This window comes from Pelobates fuscus, chromosome 3 (genome assembly GCF_036172605.1).
Source record: "Pelobates fuscus isolate aPelFus1 chromosome 3, aPelFus1.pri, whole genome shotgun sequence".
NCBI classification, from domain to species: Eukaryota; Metazoa; Chordata; class Amphibia; order Anura; family Pelobatidae; genus Pelobates; species Pelobates fuscus.
Window position 1 is genome coordinate 394,804,001 of NC_086319.1, and position 13,903 is coordinate 394,817,903.

Below are 13,903 nucleotides of genomic sequence, written 5' to 3' on the forward strand. Positions count from 1 at the left end.
CCTAAATCCAGCGCCTTAGACCGCTCGGCCACGCTACCTTCGATTACAGGCACACAGGAACACGTACAGTTGGTTTCAGTTTTTTTCCCACTTCTTTTTACGGTGGGGTTAAATTGTCTGTCGAAGGGTCACAAGTACCTGCAATTTCTGTTGTTGTTGTTTGAAAACCACAAAGGACAAGAAATCTTCGACTGAGACTTGAGTAGAGGAAATTTTACCTACAGCAGAGGAATGATTCCTTTGAAGTAAGTACAAATACATTTTGGAATTCTCAAAGTGAGATGTTGTTTTATCCAATTAAGTAGACGTTTTAAGAAATGTTTTGGGTTATTTAACTGGAACACGTACAGTTGGTTTCATTTTTTTCTGCCTTTTTTTCACGGTGGGGGTAAATTATCTTTCGAAGCGTGACGAGTACCTGCAATTTCTGTTGTTGTCGTTTAAAAACCACAATGGACTAGAGGTCTTCTACCGAGACTTGAGAAGATGAGATGTTACCTGCAGCAGAGGAATGTTTCATTTGCAGTAAGTACAAATATATTTTGGAATTCTCAAAGTGAGGTGTTGTTTTATCCAATTCAGTAGACGTCTTAAGAAATGTTTTGGGTGCTTTAAAGCTGAAGCAGGATGTTCTTTTCTATAAGAGTTATTATTGGCTTGATTAACAGCTGTTCATGCGTGGCAAATTTTACTTGCCACTTTGAAGTAAAAAAAAAGCCCATTTTAAATCCCAAACAAAAAGAGCCATGAACGTGACTCTGTTTTCAGTGATCATATGAGTTGACAAATGGACAATTTGGCCTTTATGAATAATGCACAATACACTAAAAATGTAATATTTGGCAGCGGTGGGATTTGAACCCACGCCTCCAAAGAGACTGGAGCCTAAATCCAGCGCCTTAGACCGCTCGGCCACGCTACCTTCGATTACAGGCACACAGCTTATTATCAAGAACACGTACTGTTGGCTTCAGTTTTTTTCCCACTTCTTTTTATGGTGGGGTTAAATTGTCTGTCGAAGGGTCACAAGTACCTGCAATTTCTGTTGTTGTTGTTTGAAAACCACAAAGGACAAGAAATCTTCGACTGAGACTTGAGTAGAGGAGATTTTACCTACAGCAGAGGAATGATTCCTTTGAAGTAAGTACAAATACATTTTGGAATTCTCAAAGTGAGATGTTGTTTTATCCAATTAGGTAGACGATTCCTTTGGAGTAAGCACAAATACATTTATGGAATTATCAAAGTGAGTTGTTGTTTTATCCAATTAAGTAGACGTTTTAAGAAATGTTTTGGGTGATTTAACTGGAACACGTACAGTTGGTTTCATTTTTTTCTGCCTTTTTTTCACGGTGGGGGTAAATTGTCTTTCGAAGCGTGACGAGTACCTGCAATTTCTGTTGTTGTCGTTTAAAAACCACAATGGACTAGAGGTCTTCTACCGAGACTTGAGAAGAGGAGATTTTACCTGCAGCAGAGGAATGATTCATTTGCAGTAAGTACAAATACATTTTGGAATTCTCAAAGTGAGGTGTTGTTTTATCCAATTCAGTAGACGTCTTAAGAAATGTTTTGGGTGCTTTAAAGCTGAAGCAGGATGTTCTTTTCTATAAGAGTTATTATTGGCTTGATTAACAGCTGTTCATGCGTGGCAAATTTTACTTGCCACTTTGAAGTAAAAAAAAAGCCCATTTTAAATCCCAAACAAAAAGAGCCATGAACGTGACTCTGTTTTCAGTGATGATATGAGTTGACAAATGGACAATTTGGCCTTTATAAATAATGCACAATACACTAAAAATGTAATATTTGGCAGCGGTGGGATTTGAACCCACGCCTCCAAAGAGACTGGAGCCTAAATCCAGCGCCTTAGACCGCTCGGCCACGCTACCTTCGATTACAGGCACACAGCTTATTATCAGGAACACGTACAGTTGGTTTCAGTTTTTTTCCCACTTCTTTTCACGGTGGGGTTAAATTGTCTGTCGAAGGGTCACAAGTACCTGCAATTTCTGTTGTTGTTGTTTGAAAACCACAAAGGACAAGAAATCTTCGACTGAGACTTGAGTAGAGGAGATTTTACCTACAGCAGAGGAATGATTCCTTTGAAGTAAGTACAAATACATTTTGGAATTCTCAAAGTGAGATGTTGTTTTATCCAATTAGGTAGACGATTCCTTTGGAGTAAGCACAAATACATTTATGGAATTATCAAAGTGAGTTGTTGTTTTATCCAATTAAGTAGACGTTTTAAGAAATGTTTTGGGTGATTTAACTGGAACACGTACAGTTGGTTTCATTTTTTTCTGCCTTTTTTTCCCGGTGGGGGTAAATTGTCTTTCGAAGCGTGACGAGTACCTGCAATTTCTGTTGTTGTCGTTTAAAAACCACAATGGACTAGAGGTCTTCTACCGAGACTTGAGAAGAGGAGATTTTACCTGCAGCAGAGGAATGATTCATTTGCAGTAAGTACAAATACATTTTGGAATTCTCAAAGTGAGGTGTTGTTTTATCCAATTCAGTAGACGTCTTAAGAAATGTTTTGGGTGCTTTAAAGCTGAAGCAGGATGTTCTTTTCTATAAGAGTTATTATTGGCTTGATTAACAGCTGTTCATGCGTGGCAAATTTTACTTGCCACTTTGAAGTAAAAAAAAAGCCCATTTTAAATCCCAAACAAAAAGAGCCATGAAGGTGACTCTGTTTTCAGTGATCATATGAGTTGACAAATGGACAATTTGGCCTTTATGAATAATGCACAATACACTAAAAATGTAATATTTGGCAGCGGTGGGATTTGAACCCACGCCTCCAAAGAGACTGGAGCCTAAATCCAGCGCCTTAGACCGCTCGGCCATGCTACCTTCGATTACATGCACACAGCTTATTATCAGGAACACGTACAGATGGTTTCAGTTTTATTCCCACTTCTTTTCACGGTGGGGTTAAATTGTCTGTCGAAGGGTCACAAGTACCTGCAATTTCTGTTGTTGTTGTTTGAAAACCACAAAGGACAAGAAATCTTCGACTGAGACTTGAGTAGAGGAGATTTTACCTACAGCAGAGGAATGATTCCTTTGAAGTAAGTACAAATACATTTTGGAATTCTCAAAGTGAGATGTTGTTTTATCCAATTAGGTAGACGATTCCTTTGGAGTAAGCACAAATACATTTATGGAATTATCAAAGTGAGTTGTTGTTTTATCCAATTAAGTAGACGTTTTAAGAAATGTTTTGGGTGATTTAACTGGAACACGTACAGTTGGTTTCATTTTTTTCTGCCTTTTTTTCACGGTGGGGGTAAATTGTCTTTCGAAGCGTGACGAGTACCTGCAATTTCTGTTGTTGTCGTTTAAAAACCACAATGGACTAGAGGTCTTCTACCGAGACTTGAGAAGAGGAGATTTTACCTGCAGCAGAGGAATGATTCATTTGCAGTAAGTACAAATACATTTTGGAATTCTCAAAGTGAGGTGTTGTTTTATCCAATTCAGTAGACGTCTTAAGAAATGTTTTGGGTGCTTTAAAGCTGAAGCAGGATGTTCTTTTCTATAAGAGTTATTATTGGCTTGATTAACAGCTGTTCATGCGTGGCAAATTTTACTTGCCACTTTGAAGTAAAAAAAAAAGCCCATTTTAAATCCCAAACAAAAAGAGCCATGAACGTGACTCTGTTTTCAGTGATCATATGAGTTGACAAATGGACAATTTGGCCTTTATGAATAATGCCGAGAAACTGGAGCCTAAATCCAGCGCCTTAGACCGCTCGGCCACGCTACCTTCGATTACAGGCACACAGGAACACGTACAGTTGGTTTCAGTTTTTTTCCCACTTCTTTTTACGGTGGGGTTAAATTGTCTGTCGAAGGGTCACAAGTACCTGCAATTTCTGTTGTTGTTGTTTGAAAACCACAAAGGACAAGAAATCTTCGACTGAGACTTGAGTAGAGGAAATTTTACCTACAGCAGAGGAATGATTCCTTTGAAGTAAGTACAAATACATTTTGGAATTCTCAAAGTGAGATGTTGTTTTATCCAATTAGGTAGACGATTCCTTTGGAGTAAGCACAAATACATTTATGGAATTATCAAAGTGAGTTGTTGTTTTATCCAATTAAGTAGACGTTTTAAGAAATGTTTTGGGTGATTTAATTGGAACACGTACAGTTGGTTTCATTTTTTTCTGCCTTTTTTTCACGGTGGGGGTAAATTGTCTTTCGAAGCGTGACGAGTACCTGCAATTTCTGTTGTTGTCGTTTAAAAACCACAATGGACTAGAGGTCTTCTACCGAGACTTGAGAAGAGGAGATTTTACCTGCAGCAGAGGAATGATTCATTTGCAGTAAGTACAAATACATTTTGGAATTCTCAAAGTGAGGTGTTGTTTTATCCAATTCAGTAGACGTCTTAAGAAATGTTTTGGGTGCTTTAAAGCTGAAGCAGGATGTTCTTTTCTATAAGAGTTATTATTGGCTTGATTAACAGCTGTTCGTGCGTGGCAAATTTTACTTGCCACTTTGAAGTAAAAAAAAAGCCCATTTTAAATCCCAAACAAAAAGAGCCATGAACGTGACTCTGTTTTCAGTGATCATATGAGTTGACAAATGGACAATTTGGCCTTTATGAATAATGCACAATACACTAAAAATGTAATATTTGGCAGCGGTGGGATTTGAACCCACGCTTCCAAAGAGACTAGAGCCTAAATCCAGCGCCTTAGACCGCTCGGCCACGCTACCTTCGATTACAGGCACACAGCTTATTATCAGGAACACGTACAGTTGGTTTCAGTTTTTTTCCCACTTCTTTTCACGGTGGGGTTAAATTGTCTGTCGAAGGGTCACAAGTACCTGCAATTTCTGTTGTTGTTGTTTGAAAACCACAAAGGACAAGAAATCTTCGACTGAGACTTGAGTAGAGGAGATTTTACCTACAGCAGAGGAATGATTCCTTTGAAGTAAGTACAAATACATTTTGGAATTCTCAAAGTGAGATGTTGTTTTATCCAATTAGGTAGACGATTCCTTTGGAGTAAGCACAAATACATTTATGGAATTATCAAAGTGAGTTGTTGTTTTATCCAATTAAGTAGACGTTTTAAGAAATGTTTTGGGTGATTTAACTGGAACACGTACAGTTGGTTTCATTTTTTTCTGCCTTTTTTTCACGGTGGGGGTAAATTATCTTTCGAAGCGTGACGAGTACCTGCAATTTCTGTTGTTGTCGTTTAAAAACCACAATGGACTAGAGGTCTTCTACCGAGACTTGAGAAGATGAGATGTTACCTGCAGCAGAGGAATGATTCATTTGCAGTAAGTACAAATACATTTTGGAATTCTCAAAGTGAGGTGTTGTTTTATCCAATTCAGTAGACGTCTTAAGAAATGTTTTGGGTGCTTTAAAGCTGAAGCAGGATGTTCTTTTCTATAAGAGTTATTATTGGCTTGATTAACAGCTGTTCATGCGTGGCAAATTTTACTTGCCACTTTGAAGTAAAAAAAAAGCCCATTTTAAATCCCAAACAAAAAGAGCCATGAACGTGACTCTGTTTTCAGTGATCATATGAGTTGACAAATGGACAATTTGGCCTTTATGAATAATGCACAATACACTAAAAATGTAATATTTGGCAGCGGTGGGATTTGAACCCACGCCTCCAAAGAGACTGGAGCCTAAATCCAGCGCCTTAGACCGCTCGGCCACGCTACCTTCGATTACAGGCACACAGCTTATTATCAAGAACACGTACTGTTGGCTTCAGTTTTTTTCCCACTTCTTTTTATGGTGGGGTTAAATTGTCTGTCGAAGGGTCACAAGTACCTGCAATTTCTGTTGTTGTTGTTTGAAAACCACAAAGGACAAGAAATCTTCGACTGAGACTTGAGTAGAGGAGATTTTACCTACAGCAGAGGAATGATTCCTTTGAAGTAAGTACAAATACATTTTGGAATTCTCAAAGTGAGATGTTGTTTTATCCAATTAGGTAGACGATTCCTTTGGAGTAAGCACAAATACATTTATGGAATTATCAAAGTGAGTTGTTGTTTTATCCAATTAAGTAGACGTTTTAAGAAATGTTTTGGGTGATTTAACTGGAACACGTACAGTTGGTTTCATTTTTTTCTGCCTTTTTTTCACGGTGGGGGTAAATTGTCTTTCGAAGCGTGACGAGTACCTGCAATTTCTGTTGTTGTCGTTTAAAAACCACAATGGACTAGAGGTCTTCTACCGAGACTGGAGAAGAGGAGATTTTACCTGCAGCAGAGGAATGATTCATTTGCAGTAAGTACAAATACATTTTGGAATTCTCAAAGTGAGGTGTTGTTTTATCCAATTCAGTAGACGTCTTAAGAAATGTTTTGGGTGCTTTAAAGCTGAAGCAGGATGTTCTTTTCTATAAGAGTTATTATTGGCTTGATTAACAGCTGTTCATGCGTGGCAAATTTTACTTGCCACTTTGAAGTAAAAAAAAAAGCCCATTTTAAATCCCAAACAAAAAGAGCCATGAACGTGACTCTGTTTTCAGTGATCATATGAGTTGACAAATGGACAATTTGGCCTTTATGAATAATGCCGAGAAACTGGAGCCTAAATCCAGCGCCTTAGACCGCTCGGCCACGCTACCTTCGATTACAGGCACACAGGAACACGTACAGTTGGTTTCAGTTTTTTTCCCACTTCTTTTTACGGTGGGGTTAAATTGTCTGTCGAAGGGTCACAAGTACCTGCAATTTCTGTTGTTGTTGTTTGAAAACCACAAAGGACAAGAAATCTTCGACTGAGACTTGAGTAGAGGAAATTTTACCTACAGCAGAGGAATGATTCCTTTGAAGTAAGTACAAATACATTTTGGAATTCTCAAAGTGAGATGTTGTTTTATCCAATTAGGTAGACGATTCCTTTGGAGTAAGCACAAATACATTTATGGAATTATCAAAGTGAGTTGTTGTTTTATCCAATTAAGTAGACGTTTTAAGAAATGTTTTGGGTGATTTAATTGGAACACGTACAGTTGGTTTCATTTTTTTCTGCCTTTTTTTCACGGTGGGGGTAAATTGTCTTTCGAAGCGTGACGAGTACCTGCAATTTCTGTTGTTGTCGTTTAAAAACCACAATGGACTAGAGGTCTTCTACCGAGACTTGAGAAGAGGAGATTTTACCTGCAGCAGAGGAATGATTCATTTGCAGTAAGTACAAATACATTTTGGAATTCTCAAAGTGAGGTGTTGTTTTATCCAATTCAGTAGACGTCTTAAGAAATGTTTTGGGTGCTTTAAAGCTGAAGCAGGATGTTCTTTTCTATAAGAGTTATTATTGGCTTGATTAACAGCTGTTCGTGCGTGGCAAATTTTACTTGCCACTTTGAAGTAAAAAAAAAGCCCATTTTAAATCCCAAACAAAAAGAGCCATGAACGTGACTCTGTTTTCAGTGATCATATGAGTTGACAAATGGACAATTTGGCCTTTATGAATAATGCACAATACACTAAAAATGTAATATTTGGCAGCGGTGGGATTTGAACCCACGCTTCCAAAGAGACTAGAGCCTAAATCCAGCGCCTTAGACCGCTCGGCCACGCTACCTTCGATTACAGGCACACAGCTTATTATCAGGAACACGTACAGTTGGTTTCAGTTTTTTTCCCACTTCTTTTCACGGTGGGGTTAAATTGTCTGTCGAAGGGTCACAAGTACCTGCAATTTCTGTTGTTGTTGTTTGAAAACCACAAAGGACAAGAAATCTTCGACTGAGACTTGAGTAGAGGAGATTTTACCTACAGCAGAGGAATGATTCCTTTGAAGTAAGTACAAATACATTTTGGAATTCTCAAAGTGAGATGTTGTTTTATCCAATTAGGTAGACGATTCCTTTGGAGTAAGCACAAATACATTTATGGAATTATCAAAGTGAGTTGTTGTTTTATCCAATTAAGTAGACGTTTTAAGAAATGTTTTGGGTGATTTAACTGGAACACGTACAGTTGGTTTCATTTTTTTCTGCCTTTTTTTCACGGTGGGGGTAAATTATCTTTCGAAGCGTGACGAGTACCTGCAATTTCTGTTGTTGTCGTTTAAAAACCACAATGGACTAGAGGTCTTCTACCGAGACTTGAGAAGATGAGATGTTACCTGCAGCAGAGGAATGATTCATTTGCAGTAAGTACAAATACATTTTGGAATTCTCAAAGTGAGGTGTTGTTTTATCCAATTCAGTAGACGTCTTAAGAAATGTTTTGGGTGCTTTAAAGCTGAAGCAGGATGTTCTTTTCTATAAGAGTTATTATTGGCTTGATTAACAGCTGTTCATGCGTGGCAAATTTTACTTGCCACTTTGAAGTAAAAAAAAAGCCCATTTTAAATCCCAAACAAAAAGAGCCATGAACGTGACTCTGTTTTCAGTGATCATATGAGTTGACAAATGGACAATTTGGCCTTTATGAATAATGCACAATACACTAAAAATGTAATATTTGGCAGCGGTGGGATTTGAACCCACGCCTCCAAAGAGACTGGAGCCTAAATCCAGCGCCTTAGACCGCTCGGCCACGCTACCTTCGATTACAGGCACACAGCTTATTATCAAGAACACGTACTGTTGGCTTCAGTTTTTTTCCCACTTCTTTTTATGGTGGGGTTAAATTGTCTGTCGAAGGGTCACAAGTACCTGCAATTTCTGTTGTTGTTGTTTGAAAACCACAAAGGACAAGAAATCTTCGACTGAGACTTGAGTAGAGGAGATTTTACCTACAGCAGAGGAATGATTCCTTTGAAGTAAGTACAAATACATTTTGGAATTCTCAAAGTGAGATGTTGTTTTATCCAATTAGGTAGACGATTCCTTTGGAGTAAGCACAAATACATTTATGGAATTATCAAAGTGAGTTGTTGTTTTATCCAATTAAGTAGACGTTTTAAGAAATGTTTTGGGTGATTTAACTGGAACACGTACAGTTGGTTTCATTTTTTTCTGCCTTTTTTTCACGGTGGGGGTAAATTGTCTTTCGAAGCGTGACGAGTACCTGCAATTTCTGTTGTTGTCGTTTAAAAACCACAATGGACTAGAGGTCTTCTACCGAGACTGGAGAAGAGGAGATTTTACCTGCAGCAGAGGAATGATTCATTTGCAGTAAGTACAAATACATTTTGGAATTCTCAAAGTGAGGTGTTGTTTTATCCAATTCAGTAGACGTCTTAAGAAATGTTTTGGGTGCTTTAAAGCTGAAGCAGGATGTTCTTTTCTATAAGAGTTATTATTGGCTTGATTAACAGCTGTTAGTGCGTGGCAAATTTTACTTGCCACTTTGAAGTAAAAAAAAAGCCCATTTTAAATCCCAAACAAAAAGAGCCATGAACTTGACTCTGTTTTCAGTGATCATATGAGTTGACAAATGGACAATTTGGCCTTTATGAATAATGCACAATACACTAAAAATGTAATATTTGGCAGCGGTGGGAGTTGAACCCACGCCTCCAAAGAGACTGGAGCCTAAATCCAGCGCCTTAGACCGCTCGGCCACGCTACCTTCGATTACAGGCACACAGCTTATTATCAGGAACACGTACTGTTGGCTTCAGTTTTTTTCCCACTTCTTTTTATGGTGGGGTTAAATTGTCTGTCGAAGGGTCACAAGTACCTGCAATTTCTGTTGTTGTTGTTTGAAAACCACAAAGGACAAGACATCTTCGACTGAGACTTGAGTAGAGGAGATTTTACCTACAGCAGAGGAATGATTCCTTTGAAGTAAGTACAAATACATTTTGGAATTCTCAAAGTGAGATGTTGTTTTATCCAATTAGGTAGACGATTCCTTTGGAGTAAGCACAAATACATTTATGGAATTATCAAAGTGAGTTGTTGTTTTATCCAATTAAGTAGACGTTTTAAGAAATGTTTTGGGTGATTTAACTGGAACACGTACAGTTGGTTTCATTTTTTTCTGCCTTTTTTTCACGGTGGGGGTAAATTGTCTTTCGAAGCGTGACGAGTACCTGCAATTTCTGTTGTTGTCGTTTAAAAACCACAATGGACTAGAGGTCTTCTACCGAGACTTGAGAAGAGGAGATTTTACCTGCAGCAGAGGAATGATTCATTTGCAGTAAGTACAAATACATTTTGGAATTCTCAAAGTGAGGTGTTGTTTTATCCAATTCAGTAGACGTCTTAAGAAATGTTTTGGGTGCTTTAAAGCTGAAGCAGGATGTTCTTTTCTATAAGAGTTATTATTGGCTTGATTAACAGCTGTTCATGCGTGGCAAATTTTACTTGCCACTTTGAAGTAAAAAAAAAGCCCATTTTAAATCCCAAACAAAAAGAGCCATGAACGTGACTCTGTTTTCAGTGATCATATGAGTTGACAAATGGACAATTTGGCCTTTATGAATAATGCACAATACACTAAAAATGTAATATTTGGCAGCGGTGGGATTTGAACCCACGCCTCCAAAGAGACTGGAGCCTAAATCCAGCGCCTTAGACCGCTCGGCCACGCTACCTTCAATTACAGGCACACAGCTTATTATCAGGAACACGTACAGTTGGTTTCAGTTTTTTTCCCACTTCTTTTCACGGTGGGGTTAAATTGTCTGTCGAAGGGTCACAAGTACCTGCAATTTCTGTTGTTGTTGTTTGAAAACCACAAAGGACAAGAAATCTTCGACTGAGACTTGAGTAGAGGAGATTTTACCTACAGCAGAGGAATGATTCCTTTGAAGTAAGTACAAATACATTTTGGAATTCTCAAAGTGAGATGTTGTTTTATCCAATTAGGTAGACGATTCCTTTGGAGTAAGCACAAATACATTTATGGAATTATCAAAGTGAGTTGTTGTTTTATCCAATTAAGTAGACGTTTTAAGAAATGTTTTGGGTGATTTAACTGGAACACGTACAGTTGGTTTCATTTTTTTCTGCCTTTTTTTCACGGTGGGGGTAAATTGTCTTTCGAAGCGTGACGAGTACCTGCAATTTCTGTTGTTGTCGTTTAAAAACCACAATGGACTAGAGGTCTTCTACCGAGACTGGAGAAGAGGAGATTTTACCTGCAGCAGAGGAATGATTCATTTGCAGTAAGTACAAATACATTTTGGAATTCTCAAAGTGAGGTGTTGTTTTATCCAATTCAGTAGACGTCTTAAGAAATGTTTTGGGTGCTTTAAAGCTGAAGCAGGATGTTCTTTTCTATAAGAGTTATTATTGGCTTGATTAACAGCTGTTCATGCGTGGCAAATTTTACTTGCCACTTTGAAGTAAAAAAAAGCCCATTTTAAATCCCAAACAAAAAGAGCCATGAACGTGACTCTGTTTTCAGTGATCATATGAGTTGACAAATGGACAATTTGGCCTTTATGAATAATGCACAATACACTAAAAATGTAATATTTGGCAGCGGTGGGATTTGAACCCACGCTTCCAAAAAGACTGGAGCCTAAATCCAGCGCCTTAGACCGCTCGGCCACGCTACCTTCGATTACAGGCACACAGCTTATTATCAGGAACACGTACTGTTGGCTTCAGTTTTTTTCCCACTTCTTTTTATGGTGGGGTTAAATTGTCTGTCGAAGGGTCACAAGTACCTGCAATTTCTGTTGTTGTTGTTTGAAAACCACAAAGGACAAGAAATCTTCGACTGAGACTTGAGTAGAGGAGATTTTACCTACAGCAGAGGAATGATTCCTTTGAAGTAAGTACAAATACATTTTGGAATTCTCAAAGTGAGATGTTGTTTTATCCAATTAGGTAGACGATTCCTTTGGAGTAAGCACAAATACATTTATGGAATTATCAAAGTGAGTTGTTGTTTTATCCAATAAAGTAGACGTTTTAAGAAATGTTTTGGGTGATTTAACTGGAACACGTACAGTTGGTTTCATTTTTTTCTGCCTTTTTTTCACGGTGGGGGTAAATTGTCTTTCGAAGCGTGACGAGTACCTGCAATTTCTGTTGTTGTCGTTTAAAAACCACAATGGACTAGAGGTCTTCTACCGAGACTTGAGAAGAGGAGATTTTACCTGCAGCAGAGGAATGATTCATTTGCAGTAAGTACAAATACATTTTGGAATTCTCAAAGTGAGGTGTTGTTTTATCCAATTCAGTAGACGTCTTAAGAAATGTTTTGGGTGCTTTAAAGCTGAAGCAGGATGTTCTTTTCTATAAGAGTTATTATTGGCTTGATTAACAGCTGTTCATGCGTGGCAAATTTTACCTTTATGAAATTTGGCCTTTATGAATAATGCACAATACACTAAAAATGTAATATTTGGCAGCGGTGGGATTTGAACCCACGCCTCCAAAGAGACTGGAGCCTAAATCCAGCGCCTTAGACCGCTCGGCCACGCTACCTTCGATTACAGGCACACAGCTTATTATCAGGAACACGTACAGTTGGTTTCAGTTTTTTTCCCACTTCTTTTCACGGTGGGGTTAAATTGTCTGTCGAAGGGTCACAAGTACCTGCAATTTCTGTTGTTGTTGTTTGAAAACCACAAAGGACAAGAAATCTTCGACTGAGACTTGAGTAGAGGAGATTTTACCTACAGCAGAGGAATGATTCCTTTGAAGTAAGTACAAATACATTTTGGAATTCTCAAAGTGAGATGTTGTTTTATCCAATTAGGTAGACGATTCCTTTGGAGTAAGCACAAATACATTTATGGAATTATCAAAGTGAGTTGTTGTTTTATCCAATTAAGTAGACGTTTTAAGAAATGTTTTGGGTGATTTAACTGGAACACGTACAGTTGGTTTAATTTTTTTCTGCCTTTTTTTCACGGTGGGGGTAAATTGTCTTTCGAAGCGTGACGAGTACCTGCAATTTCTGTTGTTGTCGTTTAAAAACCACAATGGACTAGAGGTCTTCTACCGAGACTTGAGAAGAGGAGATTTTACCTGCAGCAGAGGAATGATTCATTTGCAGTAAGTACAAATACATTTTGGAATTCTCAAAGTGAGGTGTTGTTTTATCCAATTCAGTAGACGTCTTAAGAAATGTTTTGGGTGCTTTAAAGCTGAAGCAGGATGTTCTTTTCTATAAGAGTTATTATTGGCTTGATTAACAGCTGTTCATGCGTGGCAAATTTTACTTGCCACTTTGAAGTAAAAAAAAAAGCCCATTTTAAATCCCAAACAAAAAGAGCCATGAACGTGACTCTGTTTTCAGTGATCATATGAGTTGACAAATGGACAATTTGGCCTTTATGAATAATGCACAATACACTAAAAATGTAATATTTGGCAGCAGTGGGATTTGAACCCACGCCTCCAAAGAGACTGGAGCCTAAATCCAGCGCCTTAGACCGCTCGGCCACGCTACCTTCGATTACAGGCACACAGCTTATTATCAGGAACACGTACAGTTGGCTTCAGTTTTTTTCCCACTTCTTTTTACGGTGGGGTTAAATTGTCTGTCGAAGGGTCACAAGTACCTGCAATTTCTGTTGTTGTTGTTTGAAAACCACAAAGGACAAGAAATCTTCGACTGAGACTTGAGTAGAGGAGATTTTACCTACAGCAGAGGAATGATTCCTTTGAAGTAAGTACAAATACATTTTGGAATTCTCAAAGTGAGATGTTGTTTTATCCAATTAGGTAGACGATTCCTTTGGAGTAAGCACAAATACATTTATGAAATTATCAAAGTGAGTTGTTGTTTTATCCAATTAAGTAGACGTTTTAAGAAATGTTTTGGGTGATTTAACTGGAACACGTACAGTTGGTTTCATTTTTTTCTGCCTTTTTTTCACGGTGGGGGTAAATTGTCTTTCGAAGCGTGACGAGTACCTGCAATTTCTGTTGTTGTCGTTTAAAAACCACAATGGACTAGAGGTCTTCTACCGAGACTTGAGAAGAGGAGATTTTACCTGCAGCAGAGGAATGATTCATTTGCAGTAAGTACAAATAAATTTAGG

The 13,903-nt window shown here is 38.1% G+C and overlaps 12 non-coding genes across 12 annotated transcripts; all 12 read right to left on the reverse strand.

Annotated features, from left to right (window-relative positions):
• Positions 1 to 840: 840 nt before the first annotated feature.
• Positions 841 to 922, reverse strand: TRNAL-UAG (transfer RNA leucine (anticodon UAG)). Its single transcript has one exon. It is a non-coding gene; the product is annotated as a tRNA-Leu (tRNA).
• An 888-nt stretch (positions 923 to 1,810) lies between these two features.
• On the reverse strand, positions 1,811 to 1,892 carry TRNAL-UAG (transfer RNA leucine (anticodon UAG)). Its single transcript has one exon. It is a non-coding gene; the product is annotated as a tRNA-Leu (tRNA).
• Positions 1,893 to 2,780: 888 nt separating this feature from the next.
• On the reverse strand, positions 2,781 to 2,862 carry TRNAL-UAG (transfer RNA leucine (anticodon UAG)). Its single transcript has one exon. It is a non-coding gene; the product is annotated as a tRNA-Leu (tRNA).
• Positions 2,863 to 4,655: 1,793 nt separating this feature from the next.
• Positions 4,656 to 4,737, reverse strand: TRNAL-UAG (transfer RNA leucine (anticodon UAG)). The gene has a single exon. It is a non-coding gene; the product is annotated as a tRNA-Leu (tRNA).
• Positions 4,738 to 5,625: 888 nt separating this feature from the next.
• TRNAL-UAG (transfer RNA leucine (anticodon UAG)) lies at positions 5,626 to 5,707 on the reverse strand. The gene has a single exon. It is a non-coding gene; the product is annotated as a tRNA-Leu (tRNA).
• A 1,793-nt stretch (positions 5,708 to 7,500) lies between these two features.
• On the reverse strand, positions 7,501 to 7,582 carry TRNAL-UAG (transfer RNA leucine (anticodon UAG)). Its single transcript has one exon. It is a non-coding gene; the product is annotated as a tRNA-Leu (tRNA).
• Positions 7,583 to 8,470: 888 nt separating this feature from the next.
• On the reverse strand, positions 8,471 to 8,552 carry TRNAL-UAG (transfer RNA leucine (anticodon UAG)). Its single transcript has one exon. It is a non-coding gene; the product is annotated as a tRNA-Leu (tRNA).
• An 888-nt stretch (positions 8,553 to 9,440) lies between these two features.
• TRNAL-UAG (transfer RNA leucine (anticodon UAG)) lies at positions 9,441 to 9,522 on the reverse strand. The gene has a single exon. It is a non-coding gene; the product is annotated as a tRNA-Leu (tRNA).
• Positions 9,523 to 10,410: 888 nt separating this feature from the next.
• On the reverse strand, positions 10,411 to 10,492 carry TRNAL-UAG (transfer RNA leucine (anticodon UAG)). Its single transcript has one exon. It is a non-coding gene; the product is annotated as a tRNA-Leu (tRNA).
• An 887-nt stretch (positions 10,493 to 11,379) lies between these two features.
• TRNAL-UAG (transfer RNA leucine (anticodon UAG)) lies at positions 11,380 to 11,461 on the reverse strand. The gene has a single exon. It is a non-coding gene; the product is annotated as a tRNA-Leu (tRNA).
• Positions 11,462 to 12,256: 795 nt separating this feature from the next.
• TRNAL-UAG (transfer RNA leucine (anticodon UAG)) lies at positions 12,257 to 12,338 on the reverse strand. The gene has a single exon. It is a non-coding gene; the product is annotated as a tRNA-Leu (tRNA).
• Positions 12,339 to 13,227: 889 nt separating this feature from the next.
• Positions 13,228 to 13,309, reverse strand: TRNAL-UAG (transfer RNA leucine (anticodon UAG)). The gene has a single exon. It is a non-coding gene; the product is annotated as a tRNA-Leu (tRNA).
• Between the last annotated feature and the right edge of the window lie 594 nt (positions 13,310 to 13,903).